General features: G+C 45.9%; 1 protein-coding gene across 4 annotated transcripts in view; it reads right to left on the bottom strand.

Moving 5' to 3' along the window:
* The window catches only part of GPBP1 (GC-rich promoter binding protein 1), a 47,602-nt gene extending 42,093 nt beyond the window's left edge, over positions 1-5,509 (bottom strand). The window contains exon 1 of one of the 4 annotated variants that reach the window (XM_082243862.1): positions 5,325-5,509. The gene's annotated coding sequence lies outside the window, so the exon portion shown is untranslated. The other 3 variants (XM_082243864.1, XM_082243865.1, XM_082243863.1) reach the window with 3 other exon arrangements.
* Positions 5,510-8,291: the final 2,782 nt, after the last annotated feature.

The raw sequence follows: 8,291 nt of genomic DNA, 5'->3' as shown, positions 1-8,291 counted from the left end.
GCTTGTGTAAACACAAGCGGGCGGATTTCCGAAGTGACAGGCAGGGTCAGATTGCAGGGTTCAGCATAGCTGAACCTGCGATCTGTCCTTGTGTCACACAGTCACCTCCCCCCACACACGTTAGTAAGCACCAGGCATACATTAACCCCTCCCTCTCCAATAAAATTAACCCCTTCCCTGCCAGTGTAATTTTTACAGTAACAGTGCATATATATAGCACTGATTACTGCAGTAATGTCACTGGTACCCCCAAAAGTGTCAAAAATGTCAGTCAGGGGTCCGATCTGTCCGCCACAATGTCGCAGTCCTGCAAAAAAAAAAAAAGCAGATCGCCGCCATTACTCGTTAAAAAAAAAAAAAAAACCAAAAATGACAAATCTTTCCCTTTGTTAGTAATGCAATAACTTTTGTGCAAACCAATCAAAATACGCTTTTTGCGATTTTTTTTACCAAACATAGGTAGCAGAAAACAAATTGGCCAAAAATTTAAAAAATGTTTGATTTTTACATTTTTTGGGGGGGAATTTCATATAAAAAAATGTGAAAAATATTGTTATTTTTTAAAAATGTACGCTCTTTTTTTGTTTATAGCGCAAAAAGTAAAAATCGCACAGGTGATCAAATACCACCAAAAGAAAGCTCTATTTGTGGGAAAAAAAGGATGTCAATTTAATTTGGGTACGTTGTCGCACGACCGCGCAATTGTCAGTTAAATTCGCACAGTGCCAAATCGCAAAAAGTGGCCTGGACGTAAGACAGCAAAATCCTCCAGTGGTAAAGTGGTTAAGCTGCAAGACTTCACTTCCCGTTTCCCTTACTACAGATGCCGACACCTGCACCCGAACTAGATTGATGAATCGGCTAGGAGTGTCGACATTGCAGGATCCCTGGACAGGTAAGTGTCCTTTTATTAAAGGTCAGCAGCTACAGTATTTGTAGCTGCTGACTTTTAATTATTTTTTTACAGACTGGAGCTTGTCTTTAGGACGGCAGAGAGATTGGCCCATGCAGCAAGTCACTGACACAACAGAACACAGGGGCTCATTTACTAAAACTGGAAAGTGCAGAATCTGGTGAAGCGGTGCATGGTAGCCAATCAGCTTCTAACTTCAGCTAGTTCAGTAAGCCCACGTTCACATTGGTTCGGTTTGACATGCGATTTGACATGTCGGAGCCAATTGCACCATCCAAATCAGAATCAATCACAGATTCCTAAAAGTAGTTTCTGTACTTCTGGCAACTTCGGGGGGGGGGGGGGGGGGGGCGATTTCCATAGACATCTGTGCATGAATCCACACAGATGTCTGTGAAATCGCCCCCAAAGTCAGACTGAAATGCCGGCCTGAAGTCGCATGAACAGCCCCAGTGTGAACCTGGGCTTAAGCTTTGATTAAAAAAAAACACTGGAAGCTGATTGGTTTCTATACAGAGCTGCACCAGATTTTGCACTCTCTAGTTTTGATAAATCAACCACAGAGAACTGATTGCTCATTTTGTTCTTTAGGAGCAGCATCTGCACTAAATGAAGAGTGGTGCAAGCTTGTGCTTACACCACTTTTTTGTTTTTTAATCCCCCAGCCCCAAATAGATCTAATACAATATCACCAATCAATATTGGACTGTATGTGGCTAGCTATAGGATTCCTGGGAATGGGATTGGGAACGGGGAATGCACAAGAACCGGTGGATAGAATATGGAATAGTTATGACCAATGCTTTAAGTGGGCCGGTATGCACTGGTACTCAGTACCGCCACTTCCAAATATGGCTCTTGAGCATACCGCCACCTCTCCGTGCGCCTTAGCGTACCAGTACGCTCATTTTGAACATCTGCGCCCTCAATTGCCCCTCCCCAAGAATATTTCCCACTCCAGAGCCAGACCAGTCACCACCAGTGAGTCCCCCTGCTCCGGAGTCCCAGCCCAGGCCAGGGGGGGTGCTCTGTGGGGAGGGCAACAAAATTTATAGGCTATAATAGAGTACCGGCACCTCTTTTGGGCCACTTAAACCACTGGTTATGACCCCATCAAGATTTTTTTTTTCTGGTCTTTGTCCAATTTGGGAGCTTTCTCTTTATTTCCTGTCCCAGAGACACAACTGAAAGTGCGAGGAAATCCCCCAGAGATACAGACAGATATACATTTGAACACAGGAGGACTTCGTCTGGGAAGCATAAAGTTTAAACTTCCCAGGAAATTTCTCCTCTGACCACAGAGAAAGAAAGTTATGGGAAGTGGTTACTGGAACAGGAAGTGAGGGGGGAAGTCTTCCAATGGGGACACTTGTTTTCAATGACTGAAGCTGGCCATTGCACACATAGATTTCTTTCATCAGCTTGCAGGGTGAGACAAAGTAGAGCCGTGGGTGTCCCTGTTGGCACCATCCAACTCAAAAGTCCACTGCTCAACTGACGTTTGTTGAAGAAGGAAAATGTAAAATATTCAGCAATGACTGCAACCGGATGCAGGCACCGATTTTAGTATTTTGACAGCCGAATGTGAGAATAACAGAAAAAAGAAATATGGGTGTATGGACAGTTTTAGTCATTGAAACAAGTGTCCCCAGGATGATTTAACCTCACTTCCTGTTCCAGTGATGAATTCCCATTGCCTTCTAGTTGAGTGGTCCCCAGCAGGGACACAGAACTCCATCACCACCTGACAGGGGTTCTAATCCTTCTCTAGTCCAGTGGTTCTCAAATCCGGTCCTCGGGACCCACTAACAGGCCAGATTTTAAGTATTACCTTGGGGGATGCAGACTAGAATACTGCAATCACTGAGAAGCAAATGAGATCACCTGTGATGTAATTTAGTTATCTTGCAAACCTGGCCTGTTGGTGGGTCCCGAGGACCGGATTTGAGAACCACTGCTCTAGTCTATCCAAAACCCAAGAAAAGTTGTTTGTGTTTACACTCAGATTAACTAATTTGTGTGACGCCTATCTAAACCTTCCGTGGGAGTTCTATCGAGTCAGGCCGACCCTCAACAGGCCACGCCGCAGCCCTCATTGAAGAAGAACTAAAAACAAACTTTTTTTTTTGGATAGAGTGGCGAGGAATTAGAGCCCCTGCCAGGTTTTATTGCTGTCTGTGTCCCCGTTAGGGAGATTCATCCTCTCTATTCGTCCTGTTTACCATTATCATTGAAAGAAAATTGCAAAGTATGAGTTGTCCCCACAACAGGAAATCTTCCCAGGAGGACACTGATTCTGGTGACAACCAGGGATTCTCTTGCTTTGGAAGGATTTCCTTCCACCTCACCCCTCCTTTTGGCTATTGGTCAGGAAGTGGAGGGAAAACTCCCCATCTGTACCCAATTAGGAAGATTTCCTCTCCCTTCCAGTTTCCTGTATGGGACAGGAAATGAAGGGAAATCTTCCCATCTGTGTTCCCTTGAGGATTTCCTACTACTACCTGTTTTGGCTATAGGACAGGAAGAGAAATCTCCCCATCTGTGTCGCCTTGAGGTCATTTGCCGGTTTTGGGTTTGGGGCAGGAAGTGAAGAAAAATGTCCCCATCTGTGTCCCCTTGAGGTCATTTCCTCCTACTGCCAGTTTTGGCTTTGGGGCAGGAAGTGAAGGGATATCCCCCCATCTGTATCTCAATGGGGAGCCTTCCTCTCACTTGGCTATTAGACAGGAAGTGAAGAGAAATTTCCCTATCCGAGTCCCTTTGAGATAATTTCCTCGTTCTGCCTGTTTTGGCTTTGGGGCAGGAAGTGAAGGGATATCCCCCTATCTGTATCTCATTGGGGAGCCTTCCTCTCACTTGGCTTTTAGACAGGAAGTGAAGGGAAATTTCCCTATTTGCGTCCCCTTGAAGTAATTTCCCCCTACTGCCTGTTTCGGCTTTGGGGCAGGAACTGAAATTTCCCTATCTGCGTCCCCTTGAAGTAATTTCCCCCTACTGCCTTTTTCGGCTTTGGGGCAGGAAGTGAAGGGAAATTTCCCTATTTGTGTCCCCTTGAAGTAATTTCCCCCTACTGCCTGATTTGGCTTTGGGGCAGGAAGTGAAGGGATATCCCCCTATCTGTATCTCATTGGGGGAACCTTCCTCTCACTTGGCTATTAGACAGGAAGTAAAGGGAAATTTCCCTGAGTCCCTTTGAGGTAATTTCCTCGTTCTGCCTGTTTTGGCTTTGGGGCAGGAAGTGAAGGGAAATTTCCCTATCTGCGTCCCCTTGAAGTAATTTCCCCCTACTGCCTGTTTCGGCTTTGGGGCAGGAAGTGAAGGGATATCCCCCTATCTGTATCTCATTAGGTAGCCTTCCTCTCACTTGGCTTTTAGACAGGAAGTGAAGGGAAATTTCCCTATCAGCATCCCCTTGAAGTAATTTCCCCCTACTGCCTGTTTCGGCTTTGGGGCAGGAAGTGATGGGAAATTTCCCTATTTGTGTCCCCTTGAAGTAATTTCCCCCTTCTGCCTGTTTCGGCTTTGGGGCAGGAAGTGAAGGGATATCCCCCTATCTGTATCTCATTGGGGGAACCTTCCTCTCACTTGGCTATTAGACAGGAAGTGAAGGGAAATTTCCCTATCTGCGTCCCCTTGAAGTAATTTCCTCCTACTGCCTGTTTCGGCTTTGGGGCAGGAAGTGAAGGGATATCCCCCTATCTGTATCTCATTAGGTAGCCTTCCTCTCATTTGGCTTTTAGACAGGAAGTGAAGGGAAATCTCCGCTATGGGACACAGATGCCAAAACATCCTGACAGAGGGTATGACCTTCCCTTGCTCTATCCAAAAGTAAAAACAAAGTTTTGCCTTTAGATCTATCTTAAAATTTGGGGACCCGGCAGATCCACTAAGACAGCGAACAGCTTTGGAATGAGAATGTTGCTGGTGTTCCCCAAGTGAAGGTAAGCCCCCATTCTCCAGGTTCTCAGTCAGCAGCCAGGGGCCCCTAGGGGACACATGGGGCTCCCAGTCTCTCCCCTCAGTGTGCAATGAGGATAGGAAAAGTGAGTTGTACTCACACATTGCTCCAACTAGGAAGCTTAGGGACTAGTGAGAAGGCTGCAGTCCCAGCTCACAGGGACACACACACTCTCTCCTCATCGGTGGACACTCAAACGATCCGAAACACCACAAGACACATGCACAATATCCTTGCAGGCGCCTCCGCGGACTCCTAGATTTGGGGTCTTTCCAGGCTTAAAGGCCCTCTGATCTTCCCCACAGAACTCAACGCAAAGGACCCAAACCTTTAGCTGCCCCTACAGGTGCCTGTTTTGGTTACCACCACACAGTGGACTTGACATGAGTAACGGGGCCCAAAGAGTTTCAGGCAACCGAGCCGAAACCTTCCAGCTCTTCCCGTCTGGTTCACCTGATTGTGCGCCGGCGGCGGCCACCCGATCACGAGCTGCGAGCAAAAACGTACAGCTTGGAGCCATCGGGCGGCGCCATCTGGGGGAGAAGAGGTTAAAATGCGTTCGGAGGCAGTCAATGGGGGGGCTCCCGGGCCTTCCCACGGCCTGACGTCATGTAGTTCCGTAAACCAGACAACATGGCGTTGATGACGCGGCCTATCACATGACGGGGGCGGGGCTGGCTTTGCTCTTATGGATACTGATGGTTTACTGCTGAAGCTTTCTCTGGGCAGTAATGAGATTATTATATGGACCCGGGGAGAGGTCATTCCATAAGCTTTCTCTATGTTATACAATTCCACTACACACATCCCAGCTGTCCATGGAATACATACACTTCCCTCTGTCCTCCACAGATATACACTGCACACCTTTCATAGGTAATAAACAGAGACAGCATTAAAGTCTAGGCATTATTGTCGTTTTGGATGGAGTAAGGAAGGCCTAAAACCCTTGTCAGGTCACTTTTTTAGTGGTTTTGTAACCTTGGGGAAATTTACCTCTAATTCCCATCCTAAAGACAGGAAGTGAGAGGAAACCTCTTCACACCTGCGTGTCACGCTAACACACGTGTTTTTTACACATGACATTCACTTCAATGGGCAACAAATGTGCCAAGAATAGCCCCTGCACCTTTTTAGGTGGTCAGTTTTGTGCATTTTTTATCCCTTATTATACAGGATTTATATAGCGCTAACAGTTTGCACAGCGCTTTACAACATGAGGGCAGACAATACAGAAGGAATCAGAGGGCCCTGCTCATTAGAGCTTACAATCTAGAAGGGAGGGTGAGTAATCCAAAAGGTAATACCTGTGGGGGATGAACTGATGGAGAAAATACAAGTCCAGAAGAGGAGGGTTTTCAGGGATTGTCTAAAAGCTAATAGAGTAGGAGATAATCGGACGGATTGGGGTAAGGAGTTCCATAGGATTGGAGAGGCTTTGGAAAAGTCCTGGAGGCGAGCATGGGAGGAGGTGACGAGGGAGCTAGAGAGCAGGAGGTCTTGAGTGGAACGAAGAGAACGATTGGGTTGGTGTTTTGAGACTAGGCTAGTGGTGTAGCTGGGGGCCAAGTTGTGGATAGCTTTGTAAGTTGTTGTTAGTATTTTTAATGTATTTGTTATGTGAGCAGAAGCCAGTGAAAGGATTGGCTGAGAGGGGTAGCAGACACTGAGCGGTTGGTAAGGTGGATGAGTCTGGCAGCAGCATTCATGATAGATTTAAGGGAGTATAGCTTATGTAGAGGTAAGCCAATGAGAAGGGAATTGTAGTCGTCGAGGCAAGAGATGACCAGGAAGTGAATTAGGAGCTTTTTTGTGTCGCCGGCTAGAAAGGGGCATATTTTCTAGATGTTGGGTAGGTTGAGTCGGCAAGATTTGGACGTGGGGCTTAAAGGAGAGTTCAGAGCCCAGGACTCGACCTAAGACCTTGGCATGCTGGGATGGGTTGAAAGTTGTGCCATCGATTTTGACAGAGAGATCAGGGGAAGGGGCACATGGTGGAGGGAAAATTATAAGTTTGGTTTTGGATAGATTGAGTTTGAGGAAGTGGTGTGACATCCAGGCTCATATACAGTGCCTTGCAAAAGTATTCAGCCCCCTTGAACTTTTTCGACCTTTTGCCACATTTCAGGCTTCAAACATAAAGATATAAAACTGTATTTTTTTGTGAAGAATCAACAACAAGTGGGACACAATCATGAAGTGGAATGACATTTATTGGATATTTCAAACTTTGTTAACAAATAAAAAACTGAAAAATTGGGCGTGCAAAAATATTCAGCCCCTTTACTTTCAGTGCAGCAAACTCTCTCCAGAAGTTCAGTGAGGATCTCTGAATGATCCAATGTTGACCTAAATGACTAATGATGATAAATAGAATCCACCTGTGTGTAATCAAGTCACCGTATAAATGCAGGTCCGTTTAAAGCGCAGAGAGCATCATGAAGAACAAGGAACACACCAGGCAGGTCCGAGATACTGTTGTGGAGAAGTTTAAAGCCTGATTTGGATACAAAAAGATTTCCCAAGCTTTAAATATCCCAAGGAGCACTGTGCAAGCGATAATATTGAAATGGAAGGAGTATCAGACCACTGCAAATCTACGAAGACCTGGCCGTCCCTCTAAACTTTCAGCTCATACAAGGAGAAGACTGATCAGAGATGCAGCCAAGAGGCCCATGATCACTCTGGATGAAATGCAGAGATCTACAGCTGAGGTGGGAGACTCTGTCCATAGGACAACAATCAGTCGTATACTGCACAAATCTGGCCTTTATGGAAGAGTGGCAAGAAGAAAGCCATTTCTTAAAGATATCCATAAAAAGTGTCGTTTAAAGTTTGCCACAAGCCACCTGGGAGACACACCAAATATGTGGAAGAAGGTGCTCTGGTCAGATGAAACCAAAATCAAACTTTTGGCAACAATGCAAAACGTTGTTTGGCGTAAAAGCAACACAGCTCATCACCCTGAACACACCATCCCCACTGTCAAACATGGTGGTGGCAGCATCAGGGTTTGGGCCTGCTTTTCTTCAGGATGGACAGGGAAGATGGTTAAAATTGATGGGAAGATGGATGGAGCCAAATACAGGACCATTCTGGAAGAAAACCTGATGGAGTCTGCAAAAGACCTGAGACTGGGACGGAGATTTGTCTTCCAACAAGACAATGATCCAAAACATAAAGCAAAATCTACAATGGAATGGTTCACAAATAAACAAACATATCCAGGTGTTAGAATGGCCAAGTCAAAGTCCAGACCTGAATCTGTGGAAAGAACTGAAAACTACTGTTCACAAACGCTCTCCATCCAACCTCACTGAGCTTGAGCTGTTTTGCAAGGAGGAATGGGCAAAAATTTCAGTCTCTCGATGTGCAAAACTGATAGAGACATACCCCAAGCGACTTACAGCTGTAATCGCA

The sequence above is a fragment of the Pelophylax lessonae genome (assembly GCF_965119305.1).
Source record: "Pelophylax lessonae genome assembly, chromosome: 1".
NCBI lineage: Eukaryota > Metazoa > Chordata > Amphibia > Anura > Ranidae > Pelophylax > Pelophylax lessonae.
Note: the sequence above shows the minus strand (reverse complement) of the source record. Positions and strands in the feature narration are given on the sequence as shown.